The sequence below is a fragment of the Pseudochaenichthys georgianus genome, chromosome 13, assembly GCF_902827115.2.
Source record: "Pseudochaenichthys georgianus chromosome 13, fPseGeo1.2, whole genome shotgun sequence".
In the NCBI taxonomy this organism is placed as follows: domain Eukaryota; kingdom Metazoa; phylum Chordata; class Actinopteri; order Perciformes; family Channichthyidae; genus Pseudochaenichthys; species Pseudochaenichthys georgianus.
Genome location: NC_047515.1, coordinates 24576288 through 24594495, shown reverse-complemented (window position 1 = coordinate 24594495; position 18208 = coordinate 24576288). Strand labels below are relative to the sequence as shown.

Below are 18208 nucleotides of genomic sequence, written 5' to 3'. Positions count from 1 at the left end.
GCTGCTGCCAAAACAAATAGCAACCTAATTATTTGGGAGTGACGAAGGAAGGTATGGCAGCAAGCAAGTGAGAAGCTGTTCGGGCAACGACCAAAGGCTTCTACAAATCTGTGATTATCTAAATGATTCAATGATAAGGAAGACGTAAACTGCTGGCATTGTGGCAAGACAAAATGCGTTTTTTTTAAAACAGTAACAACTCCCCAGACATCAAACAACAGCAGCAGTTACTGTAAGTATTTAAATTAAGCAAACGGTGCCAGAGCGAGCTAGATTATGGGCTGGTTTGAAGAGCAGATGGTGGTACATATGACTGGCAGATGGCAGACAGGAGCAGAGCCGAGCACGACACGGTAACACAACACAATGCAGCGCTGCCAGGAAACACAACCAGCATCGAGACACCAAGATCTCTGAAGGAGGGCAACGACCAGGAGGTGCCATCAGATCTGCACCAATGACTCATGTAGAAGATAAAGTTAAAGCCACTAGTATCTAGAGGTTATTAAATGACATGAGTACACATAAACATACCCATAGGCGATGTTGGACGGTTTGAAAAATGTGTAGTGTTGGCAACGCAGTGCTTGTGTCTGATTAATCGGCAACATCGGCCCCTCTGTTGTTTCCCCGACTCAGACTGCAAGGAATCTGGGTGTTATCATAGATAACAACCTGTCGTTTACTGCAAACATCGCTGCTACAACCCGCTGCTGCAGATACACGCTTTTCAACATCAGGAAGATACGCCCACAGCTGACCCAGAAATCAACGCAGGTTCTGGTCCAGGCTCTCGTCACCTCACGCCTAGACTACTGCAACTCCCTCCTGGCTGGTCTACCTGCATGTGCCATCCGACCTCTGCAGCTCATCCAGAATGCAGCGGCTCGTCTGGTCTTCAACCTTCCAAAATGTTCCCACACCACGCCGCTCCTCCGCTCCCTCCACTGGCTTCCGGTAACTGCTAGAATCCACTTCAAGACACTGGTACTTGCATACCATGCTGCGAATGGATCTGGCCCTTCCTACATCCAGGACATGGTTAAACCGTACACCCCAGCACGTGCTCTACGCTCTGCATCAGCCAAACAGCTCGCTGCACCCTCACTGCGAGGGGGACTCAAGTTCCCATCAGCAAAAACACGTGGGTTTGCTATCCTGGCTCCAAAATGGTGGAATGAGCTCCCCATTGAAATCAGGACAGCAGAAAGCTTACACATCTTCCGGCGCAGACTGAAAACTCATCTCTTTCGACTCTACTTCGAGCGATAGAATGACTAACAAATAACTGCTAACAGAGCACTTATATACTAATAAAGGACTGGCTTAGCCAGTTGAGCAGCACTTGAAACGATTGGCTCTTTGAAACCTGATGTTCTTATATGATTCTGTTTTCTTCAAGGTTGTGTCTTCCTGGTCGAATGTACTTATTGTAAGTCGCTTTGGATAAAAGCGTCAGCTAATGCAATGTAATAAAAAAATCTGACCTGCATACTTGAGATTTGACTTGGACCTACTTGTAACTTGACCCTTCCCTTCAAGCCACACACCTCGGTTGATCTTCCTGAGGTTTCTTACATTTTAGCTTTTGCATGGAAAATTATTATTATTATTATTGTCAGACAAAGGACAGCTGGTGTCGTATGCTTTTCAATTGTAAGGCTACCCGATGCAAAAGTGTTATATAAGTAACACTTGATTGGATTTGACACCTTGTCTAAGAGGACAAGATACTCTTAACACAGGATTTTGGAAGGTTAAAGTCAGATCTTGTTTTCCCTAATACATACAATCTGTCTTGTAGTATAAATGCAACACATAAGGAATCTTTAACTTAAATATGGAATACAAAAGAGACCTTTGTTATGAAGCCTTTCGAACTTATGGTGGACCGAAAAGACTAAAAAACGATTCTTCTTGAGACTACACACATCAGTGTGTATAAAGGAAGTGGTAGAGGTGATGTTGGTTTAGGGTTAGATCATTAGTGAGGATCAGGGGCCCGGATGTTTCACTGTGCTGTGGAGTGGAGTAAAAGCTTCATGAGGAGTGGTTACAGGATGGCGGCGTGTGTCTGTCTGTTTATTCCTGATGTGATTGTAGAAGCAACCTACTTTCCCTTCTACAAAGACAGATTTGATAAACAAATATTAATGTTGTGCTGGCGATACGAGCCGAATGGAGCTAAAGCGCCCTTACATCACATAAAGCTGCTATAAGAGAAGAGTGTTTCCATGTTTTTCTATGGCAGAAAAACTTACTTTAAAGCAAAAAGAAAACGCAAAAAGAAAAATGGAAGTATCACAAATGTGCATGCACGTCTATCTGCAGGCAATCCTGGAGTGTGTCAGAGAAGCTGAAACCCTGAATAAACTCAACGGGAAACTCTGAAAACAACATTTCTATATCAGAACATTGTGCTGGAAGGAAATACACCTCTGACTCTGGTCTATATTGAGCTTCTAAGTGTGTTTGTTTTATCTGCAGGAGACATCCCTCTAAGACTTAACTCAACTACGGATCTCCCCTCGTTCTGCTTTCCTCCCGACTAATTTGCCTTCCCCAGTCTTTCCCTCCAGTCTCTCCCGACCCCTCTGTCATTGTCTCCACGGATCTCCGTCTACATTGTTTTGCTGAATCCCACTGATGTCGCTGGTGTCACTTCCATCTGCCTGTCTGTCACGCTGCCGTCCCACGACACTGAGACAACTCCAGTTGAGGAGGCACACACACACACACACACACACACACACACACACACACACACACACACACACACACACACACACACACACACACACACACACACACACACACACACACACACACACACACACACACACACACACACACACACACACACACACACACACACACACACACACACACACACACACACACACACACACACACACACACACACACACACACACACACACACACACACACACACACACACACACACACACACACACACACACACACACACACACACACACACACACACACACACACACACACACACACACACACACACACACACAGATGGAGGATCACGACTCGCAGCCCACATCACCAGGCATCATCATTAACTGGTTTGGCTGCAGGGGATGAGAGGTGGTGAGAAAACCAAGAGTGGTGGAGGGTTTGAGGAGTTTGTTGATATTCAGATACTTAAAATTATTATTATTATTATTACATGTTACTTGTTAGACGCTTTTATCCAAAGCGACTTACATACTCAATACTGTGGGTAATCCCCACAGGAGCAATTTCGGATGAAGTGTCTTGCCCAGAAATGTTTACATTTCTCTGTTTGCCAATGAATATTCAAAAACAAACTATTATTTTAATCTTGGCAGAGACTTTTAGCATTTAAGAAGGTCAGATGTGAGCGTGGCGTTAGCTGCAGTGGATTCAGTGAGCTCCTTCAGGACCCTCAACAAGGTTTCATGAAACCTGGAGGTCTTGGTAAAGGATGGACCTTCTAACCTAAAGCAAGTAGCTGTTAAACAAGCAACGGCACTGAATAATGTGAACCTATTATCTTCTTCGGTCTGTATTTCTGTGTAGAATCATGACAAACCAACTTTCTTTGTTTTATATATTTGAGGTTTTGTTGTATCCAAATAAAATAGTTGTATGAAGTCAACTGCTGATAGGATAATGTGATCAGAACATTTGTATTGACCACATGATTAATTACAAATTGAGAAAATATTTGGTTATTGTGTTTAGCAGAATAAAGGTAAGGAGTTGCATCCCATCACTGCTTTCTTTCAGTATCAATATTACTTATTGCCCTAAAAATATATTAATAAATAAAGTAGTTTCTTATTGGTGACCCTTTCTAAACATGTAACCCTTTATTCCCAGTGTTCTGTAAGCAAATCGCAGACTCCCCTATTCAATATGTTCATAAATACTACAGAAATAAAAGACAATAACAGCATTGAGTATTTCAGGTCTTTTGGCCAGCACCTTTGTTGACACTAAAGTTAAAGATAGCTACCGTTAAGGCCCTGACACACCAAGCAGTCACCAGAGGACTAGCCGACGCTGAAGTCGGCTGTTGCCTGGCCGTGTTCTCCTGCGTTTTGGCCATGTGTCGCACGGGAACACACCGCACCGACTTCAGTGCATGAGTGGCAATAACTCTCCTTACCAGCAGGCGGCGGTAGTGTGTATTCGTCATTCAAAAGAGGCAACAACCGGAAGACAGAGAAGAAGAAGAGTATCTTTTCTCCGTAATATCATACAGAGCTGGCCTCTCCTGGATCAAGGTGATGAGCAGGTCTTCGTTTGCATCATTCCAGATCGCCATGATGAGATGAAAATGAATAGCAGTCTGTGTGTGCCTTCTTAAATCGTTTGTTTACGTCCCTCACTTCCGCTTCGCTTCTCATGCACTGATTTGCTAGCTGAACAGCCAATCAGAGTGATTATTTGGTCCGACTGCCAGACCCGATGCATGGCCGATTCAACATGTTGAATCGGCCATGCATCGGGTCTGGCAGTCCAAATAAGGCGTGTCACGGTCGACGGTGCGGGACACACCAACCTGACTACGGCGCCGCGAATGCCCGACAGCCTCTGACGGCCTCTGACTCCCAAAATCGGGTTGGTGTGTCAGGGCCTTTAGCCCAAGCATTCAGAAAAGAGGAAGGTCAAAGTGCTTCCTGAATAGAAGCCAATGAACAACAGTCCTGTAAATCAGAAGACTGCTGATAAGAAGTCCATGACAACATCCATCATTAATTTGCAGCAAGCCGTTCAGACTTCAGAGCATTGCATTGTGGGTGTCCCTGTTTTGAGGCTACTGTGGCAGATTGTTAGTGAAGCTCTCCTTCGAAGGCAGAGAGTATTTAACAGGTGACCTGCTTTTTACTATCAGTACAAACTGTCAATGAGGAAGTGCTTTATCTGCAGAAAGCAGACTGTTCACCCCTACGCTGCAGAAAAATATCCAGGTCATCAAGTCAATTAGCCTTTCATCAAGACCTCTTTTCCTTTGACTAAACACTCGGCGTGAGGTGAAGCCAGTTAGGTTTAGAGTTAGGCAGAATAAAGACGACACATCCACGTGTAAGTATAAGGAAAATGATCATACTTCTTACAGACATAGATAAATACAAATTGGAACCACATTGCTTACATCAATTGTATCAAGACAACTGGATCACATAGCACTGAAACTAATGTTTGGTTGTAAGAAAAGCAAATGTTACATTAGGATAATAATCGCACACACACACACACACACACACACACACACACACACACACACACACACACACACACACACACACACACACACACACACACACACACACACACACACACACACACACACACACACACACACACACACACACACACACACACACACACACACACACACACACACACACACACACACACACACACACCTTGTTCCACCTTCAGCTGTGCAGAGTGCAGGTAAAGCAGGTGATGATGGACGTCACAGTGCAGGAGGGGAAGGCTCAGTATTTGTCTCTGTAGGAAAAAAGGAAAAACATTTTAGATCTTGCTAAAAACACATCCAAGTCAGATCTTAGCTTTTTTGCCGGAAGGGTTTTGTATGAACATTTAATTTTATTAATGTGATTTTCTTACATGTTTATCAGTACACAGTTACCATATTATGATGTGTCGTTTTTGGTTTGTCACATCATCTGTGTGTGGCAGTAATAATTGTGTGTGTATGTGTGTGTGTTTGTGTTTCTGCAGAGCAGCTGTAATCAGTTCCACGCTCGTCTGATCATCCACACACACATGTCTATTGTTTGTCAAGAGTCTGAACAGGGATGCCCGAGGCGGTGTGCTGCATCTGTACCACACACACACACACACACACACACACACACACACACACACACACACACACACACACACACACCACACACACACACACACACACACACACACACACACACACACACACACACACACACACACACACACACACACACACACACACACACACACACACACACACACACACACACACACACACACACACACACACACACACACACACACACACACACACACACACACACACACACCAAATATGATATCACAGAACAATGAATCCAAACAGCTTCCTCTGGACAAATAAAGAACCCTGAATCACACACATGATGGGTCACAACTGCCTCCTTCTTCCAGCTCTTCTTGGATGGAAATACAGAGGAAGGTTGTAGGTAAGGTGAACGAGGAGGCAGTGCACTCTCATTAGAGATCGAGGGGTCTACCAATGAAGGGGGGGAGGGCTCTTCAAATACAAGTTGGACATAAAAAGAGGGGTGAAGTGGGGCCAGAGATGGGGGGAGGTCGGGAATCAGCAGACATAATGTCCTGAGGGGGAGGCCCATTACTGTCTGACAAATACAGTTCCAATCAATACTGATCAATCAGGGTCCACTTACCCTGTCACGTCAAGAATAATAACACTGTGTTTAGCTGATGGGGGGCAGTGAGGATCGTGAGTCTATTTTACGATATAGCAAAGCATCAGTCCTTAAGTCAGCGGCGTCAGCATGGACTTAAGGCTCAGGCTTCACTCCACTGCCCTGAAAATGAAATTAAACTGTAAGTGAAAACTTCCCAACCACAGCAGGCCTGGCCCCACAGACTTCAGCCTCAAAGTGAGTATACTAGGGCTTCTGTGTAAAGGTAAACTACTGTGGGAATCCATTATCACACTTCCTCAAGGACACATATCACATTAGGGAAGGCAAATCCCATGGGAAGGCAAACACTCAGAGCAAACCATTATTAACTCCTCATGAAAACTGAATCAACGTACATATGCACAATTGGTAGGTGCATTTGATAGGTATTGATAATTGATTGGTCAGCAATAGGGTTTTAGTAGATATGTATGTATTCAGAGGATTTTGAAGGTCCAGGGACCCCTGAGGATGTAAGTATAATGTTGTCAAGCTTCACTTTAGGAAGGCACATTGTTTCCAAAACATCAGCCTGTTAAAATAAGTCTATCTGGTACGACATTTGAAAGGACTCCTCCTTTTTTGGCTGGGTATTATACTTGTGTGTTCCATCAGAAACTTGTGAAAAAACGAAGATGTATCCTAAGAAACCGGCTGTGTGCAAGAACTTCAAATGGCAATACACTGAATATGATTAAGAAGAAAATAATATTCACTTTAGAAACCGGGTCGTCCCTCAATGGGGGGGATCCTTATTGTTTCAAACCAAAGCAGACAGGCAGCTTGGCCCACCACTTAAGAAATTATGCATTAATATAAAAGAAAATGTGGGATTTCATAGAAAACGATAGGTCGGGGTAATTTTGACGCATATTTTGGCAATAACAGGTTTTGCAAGATGCTGATAACTGACCTACAACTAGGGCTGAACGATTAATCGATATTAAATCGAAATCGCGATTCGAGATGATGCGATTATCAAATCGCAAAGCCTGCGATTTTTTTTTACTTTTTAAATTTTTTTTTTTCTTCTTGTGTGTCAGTCATCCACACCAATCAGAAGTGCTGTGCTCCACATGTACCAGCCATTGTTAATCAATCAGAAGTGGCCCATGATAGAAGGTGATAGACAGATTGATCCAATCACCTGCTTTTGAAAGTGCCTGCCCTTTCCAAATGGCTTCCAATGGAGCTTTCCAAGATAGTTTGGTGAAACAAACCATCTGAGTCAGGTTAGTAATGCTCCATCACATGTTCTACATCTAAAAGGGTGAATCTTAAACTGGAGCTTGACTTTAAAGCAACCCAACGGAAGTTTCATGTAAGTTTAGTTCTTTCACTCGTAGCTCGGGCTGCGGGGGTGCTAGAGACAGGAGTATGTTGATACGACCTTCCTAGCCGGAGTTATGGCCGCATTTTACAATAAACTTCCATTGGGTCGCTTAAAAATAAATATCGCAATTCGAATCGCAATATTTGTCAGAAAAATCGCAATTCGATTTTTTCCCAAAATCGTGCAGCCCTACTTACAACATGTTTGACTAAGTGGTCAGAATCTCAATAACATCAGAAGTGAGGGGACAAACACCAGCTGGTTAACCACACACGACAAAACGACATACCTCCAAACTGCCACAGTGAAACTGCCATCCCCTCTGTGACACAGACTGAGCTTAACATGTTTGGTGTGAGGATCAAAAGGCATTGCTGTTCCTGCATCTAAAAAAAATATCTAGGAGAGTCCTTTCAACCACTGTGTTATGTCAGCAAAACATTAATGTGAAGGTGTTGGATGTGTAAAAGCTTCAACAACTTGTCCACTGGGTCCACTGACTGCCTGATATTGCAGTAAAAGTCTCAAAACACACCGCAGAACCAGTTTGACAGGGGAATCACCAGGATGAAGACAAACGACCTCTGTACATCTAAACTCCACCGAACCTTGCCGTGGAGCAGTGGAGTGCAGAGAGCGGGGCTTAACTCAGAGCAGACGTCCACACGTGCCTGGTGGAAAGTCCATTTGTGTGACTGGTGAATTCTTGAGCCCCGGCCGTATATTGGCTTCATATTCAGGCGTGGAGTCTGTGAATCCTGCCAGACAGAATAACTGTCACACAGCCAGAGAACAGATGGCTTACTCTGTGTGTGTGTGTGTGTGTGTGTGTGTGTGTGTGTGTGTGTGTGTGTGTGTGTGTGTGTGTGTGTGTGTGTGTTATGTACATACAGCATGTTTTCAGCACTGTAGGACTATGAGATCAGCATAAATGACTGTACACTTAAATGAACTCAAATGCTTTAAAGAGCCTGTGACACGGTTTTCCCCCATCATCCAAACCCATCAATTTGAGTAAATATTGTCCCCTTGAAAACCGTTACTGAACTGATTTTGGATATTTGTACTTTGATAACCATTAATCTGCCCTTCAATGTTGACAATTTTATGGATCTTCTCGCGGATTCTTCAAGTCCCGCCAAATGATGGGTGACGTCATTGCGGGCACAGCGCTCCAGCTGCACGGTTCAGGATCCCAGCATCTGCATGTAAACGCACGACGGTGCACACAGCAGCAAGCTCAGACAGCGATGACAGTTTAATTTTGAACGTGTCTGAGAGCTCATATGAGGCTGAAGGATCGGTTTATGTTGTATCTGTTGTTAGAAGTTTAGGAATGAGGTGCGTCAATTTGGGCGATCATTATGGTCATGTAGCCAGTGGTGGACTGGGACTAAAAATCATCCCGGGACTCTCGACCGGCCCACTTCGGTACCGCTAGTAAATTGTCAACGGGGGGAGTGGGGGATGTCAGGGGCGGCGGGTGCTGTAGATAGTAAATGTAAATATGTAAATATTTGTGTCACTGCATCCTGGTAAAATACAAATATAATGTATAATGTCTGTGTCTTTGACATTAGCGCTGCTAGCCACCTGTGCCCTGTACTACGAAGCCAGTTCAATAGAACCTGGATATGTTTGAGTAACAAACAAACTAACAACAACAAACTAACAAACGAGATCTCGCTAAGCGGTCCTACGACGCTGGTTATCAACTCGGTAAATCAAGCCAGGGTTTCTCTCTCCAGCTGAGAGCGCGTTCACGTCTAAGACACGAGTGGATCTGACTTTAATTACATTTGTCTCGAGTGTTTCGTCAACATAATGTGTTAAATAATACTTCTGCATACAGTCTGTGACACTGTGAGTGTTGCACGGCCAGATGAGGCTGGAGAAGCTGACTCAGATAAGGAGATATATTATGATATTATGATATTATATGATCGATGATCTGATTGATGATGTAATATGAATGATAAGTGCGACACGTCGGCGTCTTCTCTGCATACGGCAGTTTAAACTGTATTTCCTTTATCCTGTAATATGACTTGAGAGATTTAAACTCCGCACACTGAGTTGATCTCTTTTCTATAGACGCCGGAGGCGGGCAGCGTCAGGTAAAAGAAGTTATTTAGCCTTCTCAAACCTGAGCCTCACGCGCCGCCTATGGGGGATGTGCTAGTTACTTATCCGACCGGCCCACTTCGGTACCGGCCCATCGGGATTCGTCCCGATGGCCAGTCCGCCACTGCACCCAGCCCACGTAAACTGTCAACGGGGGGAGTCTCGCTGCGGGGAAACGGTTGACCTAGTGTCCCGATCGGAGTGGGAATAATAATAATCCGTGCATTTTATCCATTCATTTCCCCAACATTGTGGTAAAAAAAACACACGTTTAATCCATGTTGTTGGTGTACTACAACTACAAAAAGCATCGGTTTGTTTTCTCATCAGGAAATGCAGACCGGCTCAAACAAACGATTTTTAATCATCATCCTCACGATCATTTAATGTATCATATGTTCGCCGAATTGACATGAAAGCACTAATAAATGTAGTTTAATCCACTTGAGTTTACAACTACAAAAATAATCGATTTGTTTTTATATCACATCCTACGGGAGGAAATTCAGCAGCTCTCACTCCCGATTTTTAATCCTAATGTAATCATCATCTTCACCACGATCATTTATGTTTATGTTCGCCGAATTGACATGAAAGCACTGACAAATATGAATATACTGTAGTCAACTTCATTAAAACGTTATTAACGTGCCTAATCTCAGTAATTCACCATTTCTACGCATGACAACACACTTTGTCCGTGTTTGGCTCTCGAAGCGTTCCCGCATTGATGTCACTTCCGGCTTCCCCCAAAACTTCAAAATGAGTCGAAGGAATTTCCCCGCGATGTTCGAAATTATTGATATTTAACGGAACGGTATCGCTTTTTCTTTTTTAAACTGACGGTTCGAGATTACTAGTAGCCCAATATTTCATTGCACAACAGTTGTTGGGATGCTGTCACAGGCTCTTTAAGTAAAGACGTGAACATGTTTTCTCATGACGGTAGAAGCGAGGCTAACAGTGATTGGGATGAAAAGGGAGTCAGTGACTGTGTCTGTGTTATGTCCTGTTGTGATTAAGTAGGGATTACGGTCAGAAATGTGATGCATGAATATTTCAGAGTAATTGCTGTGTCAGTACTCGCAGTACGCCTACTGAAGTATTATTCATACAGTGTGTTCACATCACAGACGGTTCATTTGAAGTCTTCAGTTCTGGGATTGATGCATGTTATAATATTTATTTATCAACCTGATCTCACCAGAATGCGTGACTCCACCACGACTTCTTAACACCACAATGCGTGGTGGAGTCACGAACTTTGTTACATTTACGTGTCGGCACCACGCAAACAACCCCAATGTAAAGTGAATGAGGCTCCTTTGTCGTGGTGCACACACGCATTTCTACAACGTCCCGCAGTGAGCTTTTATTCTATACAACGTTTTTAAATCTACTTTATAGCGTGTAGTAACTCACGGGAGGCTTCTTTTATTTTATTTGTATTCATAATTATTTTTATTTTTCTTCAGAATGTAAAAATTACATTAGTTACGAATTTGTGTCAAATAGATTGTTCCCTTTAGTTAACGTTATTTAAAAGATAATTATCATGTCTTGTATTACGAGCGTCCATTCCCATTGGATAACGGAGAATTTTACACCCGGAAGTAAGTAGCCTATTCTCCTTACTGTCGATTGATTTTACAGTGATATCTGCACTACTCATCGACTAAAAAACACCAAATTGTCCTTGTTAATTACACAACATTGATTGGTTTGAATTGTGTACAATGCTTTTGTATTTTCCCCCTTCGATTCGGAAACAAATATTTTTTCGGAGTTTTTGGACGGCAGAAGACACTACACTACCCACAGCTATCGTTTGGGACTACACCATGAACCCCGTGATCAGCCCTCAAGCTCTTTGATTGGTTGACCTCCAACTGCATTCCATATGAAAAAAAACGTTTCGTAAAAGAGAAAATCATACTTTATTCAGCAGTGCTTGCTTTACTCTTTGAAAGTCATCACATGAATGCATTGTAATAAATGGTTTGGCTGCATTAAATATTACACATCTGTCTTAGTTCTTTATTTATCTACAGAGATCTGGCATCAGCATAGACCGGAAACTATTCTTTTACCATTCTGTTTTAATTTCACAATAAAGTTAGTAGTAATATTTTGTTTTGATATTATTGTTTTTTATTAACTACTAGACAACTGGGTCATGTTAAGACCATCTTTTTTTGGTTGCTATGGGTTTTTTCCATCGCTTTTGTGTTACAAATATCAAAACAATAACAAAATAATATTCGTCGTAAACTAAACCGGAAACAGCAGTATATTTTATTTTGTTAACACTGTAAACTTGACAGCCTTTTAACCTATGCTTTTAACCCAAACCACCTACTGGTTAAAGCACGCTATTACACGTTTAGAGTTTTTGCAATGCAGGAAGATTGTGTTGCTTTTTAATGACTGTTTAAAATGCCTTTTTCTTAATGTCTTTCATTTTTGTAAAGCACTTTTGAATGTGTTATATTTTATGAAAACATTCAAATATTAAGAGCACATACAAAATAGTGGGAAAGTAGAAGGTCAATTATATAAATATAGAATAGAAAATATCAAGAAGATACTCAAATGATATCTAGAGTAAAACAGTGTAGTGCCTGATAGGAGGATGTGCAAACTAATAAGGCTTTATTTAAAGAAATGTGCAGAATACGACAGTGTAAGGGTGGAAGTATACACACATTGATAGATGTCTTGTAATGCACTGTTGATGAACCTGTGACCCAAGTTTTTCTTTCATTGCATAACTACACTGTTGTGTATATGATATGTCAATAAACCTTAGAAAATCTTGAAATCTTGAAAGGGATGTGCAAAATAGCAATTATACAGTCTTTAATGAACTATTAGAGAATAACGAGTAATGAATATGCTTTAAACGGATCTGCAGATAAATATTTAGTCTTCTCAAGCACCAACTATCAAATATCTCGCCTGATTGTTGGCACTTGACAATCACCTTCACTGAATTTCATTCAGGTGTAACTAAAGTCTGATTTAAGGGTTGTTTATATTTCACATCATTAATCCAAAGTAACTAAAATAAATGTAGTGGAGTAAAAATACCAGGTTAACCTTAAAGAAAGCCCTCAGGATTATAAAAGACCACCATCACCCCAGCCACACACGGTTCTGTCTGCTGCAGTCTGGCAGGCGGTACCACAGCATTCGGACTAAAACCACCAGACACAGAGACAGCTTCATCCCAAAGGCCAGAAGACTATTAAACACCTGAACTTAGAAATAACATTCATCTGGCTGCTACTTAGAAATTATTTATCTAATATATCATATTCCAATCACTTGTATATAGACTCTTATTGCACTATTTCACAATTTTTTCTGTGTATCTGTTTTATTGCATAGCACTGTTGGACTGTTTTGAATAGTGTGCCGTCGATGGGTTTCATTCCATTTCAAAGTCCTTTTTGACGCTCTGTGTAAACTTCGCGCATCCAATCACAGAGGTTGAAGACTGATCACGGGGTTTGTCAAGCTAAGCACATGGTGTAGTCCCAAACGATAGCTGAGGATTCTGGGTAGTGTAGTGTCTTCGGCCATCCTAAAACTCCGAAAAAATATTTGTTTCTCCGAATCGAAGGGGGAAAATACAAAAGCATTGTACACAATTCAAACCAATCAATGTTGTGTAATTAACAAGGACAATTTGGTGTTTTTTAGTCGATGAGTAGTGCAGATATCACTGTAAAATCAATCGACAGTAAGGAGAATAGGCTACTTACTTCCGGGTGTAAAATTCTCCGTTATCCAATGGGAATGGACGCTCGTAATACAATACAGGGGACATGATCATTATCTTTTAAATAACGTTAACTGAAGGGAACAATCTATTTGACACAGCTGAAGCTCTGGCCTTCCTTAAAAACTAACTAATTTAATAAAAATCACAGTTGCATTACACACAATGCACTGTTTTTTGAGAACACAAATTCGTAACTAATGTAATTTTTACATTCTGACGAAAAATAAAAATTATTATGAATACAAATAAAATAAAAGAAGCCTCCCGTGAGTTACTACAAGCTTATAGTAGATTTTAAAAACGTTGTATAGAATAAAAGCTCACTGCGGGACGTTGTAGAAATGCGTGTGTGCACCACGACAAAGGAGCCTCATTCACTTTACATTGGGGTTGTTTGCGTGGTGCCGACACGTAAATGTAACAAAGTTCGTGACTCCACCACGCATTGTGGTGTTAAGAAGTCGTGGTGGAGTCACGCATTCTGGTGAGATCAGGTTGTTATTTATCCATATGTTATTTTGAACAGCTTATCCTTTAAAGGGTGACCAGGGACTGGAGCTGATGTTTGAGCGTCAATCACATGCCATGTTATCGTATGGCAGAGTCAATCTAAAACATCCAACTCCAAACTGGTTGTTAAAGTGGACCAGATGTTTTACTAACAACGTTTCAGTGTATGTCTAGAAAATATACGTCAACTGATATAAATGAAAAACACGAATCTGTTTCAAAAGAAAATAAATGTGCAACTATTCTAATAATCAGTAAATTGTCAATTCCAAGCGTCATGGCAGACTCCAAAGGGATCCAGTTTCTGAACTATAAGAATTGGCTGATTCATAATATTGTAATTTATTTTTTAGTATTAGACAAAAGATAGATAGATAGAAGTACTTTATTGATCCCAATGTGGGAACTTTTTGACAAGAAATGTAAAGATGTTGTCTTGTTTTATGGTAAAAAAAAACAAAACACCAACCAATAATATTTGTATCTTGGACATTCAAGCTTTCAGACTTTCATTTAGACATTTTGCAGCCTAATGTCATCGTTTACAAAAATGTAAATCCATGACCTTTTTTATGCCTCAGCTTTCACATGATGACAGTCTGACACAGTTTCATAAGGCATCAACCCCTTCAGTGCCCTCTGAATAATGTATGTTTGCATATATTCCTTACATATGATGCTGTTGTCTGGAGTGTATAATGAGAGCACTAGCAGCAGGAGAGGGAGGGAACCCCCTGCAGAGAGGGGTGGGCAGCCCCATTCACACTCCAACACTGGGAGGTGGGGACTGCCACACTTTCATCCCTTTCACACTCCTGTTCCCCTGCATGCCCCTCCGCCTCCCCCGTGATTCTAGCAACCTCATCTAATTCCAATTGCAATCGAATACATGATCTTGCTTTGTTTCCTGACACGGCTCTGCCCCGCTGTGAAGGTCTTCAGTCAGATTGAATAAAGATGGGGAGTGTCGCATGAGGGAAAACCAACAGAAAAGCAGAATAAAACCAGGCAGTGCGCTCTGTACACGCCATGAATAAATCAAGGTCCAAGCTCCTCTGATCGATCAGTGACTGATCAATGAGCAGAGATTTATTATAAATATGAGAACGATCCGCCTTTATTAACATTCCAGTATGAACTTGCAAAGTAAGCATGCACAGTTTGCATTATCTGATACACATCCAGTCAACAAACCCCATGCTTACAGCTATCCATCAAAAGGCTGTAATCATTTACTCGGAGAGCATTTGGGAAATAATTCGCAGCCAACTGTACATGTAGGCTTTTGTTTATTGATTATTACTTGCCAAGAAACTGATGATTGCACCATATTTACAATATTCCATCGAAGCTTCCTTGACACAAACAATAAACTGAAAATCATCAATTTCTCAGGACTGAGTGAAGTCCACTGGCTGCATGCTTTCACTCTGGGCAACATAAGAGTGATGAAGTCATATGCAATACACTGAGCGCCTTTAACTAAAAACCACTTGGAAAGGCTGCTGAAGCTATTTGATCGCTATTTTGCTGCTGGTTGCCATAGGAACGGGAAGGTGCACCAGCAAAAAAGACACATGTAGGCGTCGGGCAATCAGGGCAAACAACCTGAAGAGCCGTAAATAACAATAATATAATAATAACAAGACGCACTAATCCAGATCCCCTCCTCCATCACACACACACCCAGACACACACAGACACACACCCACCCACACCTTTTTACAGTTTATTTGACCTCTCTGTCCGCAATCATTCACACAACTGCCCTCAGATTTCTTCCTCCTCCCTCCTCCTGTCTGTGTCCTCTCGTCTCAACTCACGACCACGTGCCATGCAGGCATCAAAGCAGTCAGCTCTGAACTCAGAGGGCTCAGGGCTGTAAAAGTGCACTCATCAGCAGACTTCCAGCATCTGTTACTTGTTTTTGTTTCCATCTATTTCCTAGCATTTTGTATATATGGTTGTCTCACTCTATCTATGGTGAGCCATGTGCCAAGCTTCAGAGCGAACTAGGGACAGGCTTTTTTAATTACATCTGCAGAGCTTTGAACTGGGGACAGAGCAAGTCAGGGGGATTAGCAGAAGAGTTTAAAAAGGTACATTTAAGGGCACTTCATGGCGGGAATTGTATGGGTGAGGCCACCACAAAACGACCCCTTTGTCCAAAGACAGTTCCTGTAACTGAGAAGAAAGAGAGTCCAGGCCTGCATGTTAGGTACATATAACAACTGAAAGGGGGAATTTGTCACAACAGTGCGTTTTTTCTCAACACAAACCCATTCGACTGGCTCATAAAAGCATTACACCGGGCGTCAGGTGGCTGTGGATAGCCATCAGATTGTGTCAGTTACCTGTCGCCCTGTTTGACTGACTGTCTAACAAACTGCATTCCTGCGCAGTGACATACGGCTCAGAGCCTTTCTGTTGAAATGAACACATCACTGACCTTTGATCAAAACTCAGGCCAGGGGGCACATTCCTGACAAGACTTGGAGGAAGTGAGTGGCAACGAGTCACTAAAACACCAAGTAATCATATCTTGGTCTTATATGATAAAAAAACATTACGATTTATACCCATATATGCATAGGTTAAGGCCTCAGCTTCTTTCCTCATGGTGTGCGATGTGACTGTGTGTGTGTGTGTGTGTGTGTGTGTGTGTGTGTGTGTGTGTGTGTGTGTGTGTGTGTGTGTGTGTTAGGGCTGCTCAATTAATCGTATTTTAATCGTATTTTAATCGTATTTTAATCGCGATTACAATTATGGCTTGCAACGATTACGAAAACAATGTAATCAAAATAAAACGATTATTTTTTTATTACTTCTTTTTTGGGGGGTTTTCAGTTGAATTATACTTAAAGTTTAGGGTAATCAACTGTTAAAACATTTCTCCAATAAATGTAAGTTTTCAAAGTCAATGAATAATCGCAATTATAATTATTGAACCAAATAATCGAGATTATGATTTTTGCCATAATCGAGCAGCCCTAATGTGTGTGTGTGTGTGTGTGTGTGTGTGTGTGTGTGTGTGTGTGTGTGTGTGTGTGTGTGTGTGTGTGTGTATCGAGCGATGGGCCCTCGGGGTGACTTACACCGTCACAGCTGTTGCGGCTCTCACAGAGACGTCTCAGGGGTGAACAGCGGGCTACTGCTGCTACACACTCATTAACCCGAGGGGTGTGCACATGGAGCACTGAGGAAACAACTCGCACACTCATTTATACACAGACTGAGGAGGGCTGCTTGTTTACTACAGCACTTAAGATAGTGTGGTATAGCTTAGCTCTAACATTCTTTAAATCATTTAGTAGTATTTATCTTCTGTGGGAAAAGATAATGTTCTTGGGATTGCTTTGTGTGTGTTCGTACTCGGTGTTGTATTTTAGAATCAAGGACAGCCTCCCTCTTTGTCGACTAATTGGTTGTTTTTGCTTTTTAAATGATTATTAATGCTCATTTGAGGTGCTTTTACATTAGCTTTTGTGTAGAAACTCAGTTTTGCAAATGACTGGTTTATCAAGTAAGTATTTATTTTTCAAAGGATAACCTTTCAAATAATGTATTTAATGAATGAAGGTTCATCTCTTAAATTGCTTAATAACTGTGCTACAGATCTAATGCAGATTCATTTCATCTCGCTATTGTGCTTCAAAACACTAAAGCCTTACAACCATCCCGATTCTGAAACATGTTTGGTGTTCTGTGAACTTTCTTAACAAATACTACTATTATTACTGCTGCCAATACTAGTAATGGTCATATGTTTTACATTGGGGTTAGTGTCACTGATGTATGACAACTTTTAGAGCAATTAAACATGCTATTACACCTCAAACCCTTTCCTAATTATCAGCAGATTTATTTGACAAAAGATACTTTAAGTACCCCATTACTATACGACAGGTGCTTTTTAAAGCAAGTTAGTAAGTAAGAATACATGTTAAGAATCATTATAGGCTGGGCCTCTGACATTTA

General features: G+C 41.6%; 1 protein-coding gene across 3 annotated transcripts in view; it reads right to left on the bottom strand.

Moving 5' to 3' along the window:
• Window positions 1-18208, bottom strand: part of sipa1l3 (signal-induced proliferation-associated 1 like 3) — an 84922-nt gene that overhangs the window by 32777 nt on the left and 33937 nt on the right. For all 3 annotated transcript variants that reach the window (XM_034097796.2, XM_034097795.2, XM_034097797.2), the window contains exon 2: window positions 5430-5517. The gene's annotated coding sequence lies outside the window, so the exon portion shown is untranslated. The remainder of the gene's footprint in view (window positions 1-5429; window positions 5518-18208) is intronic.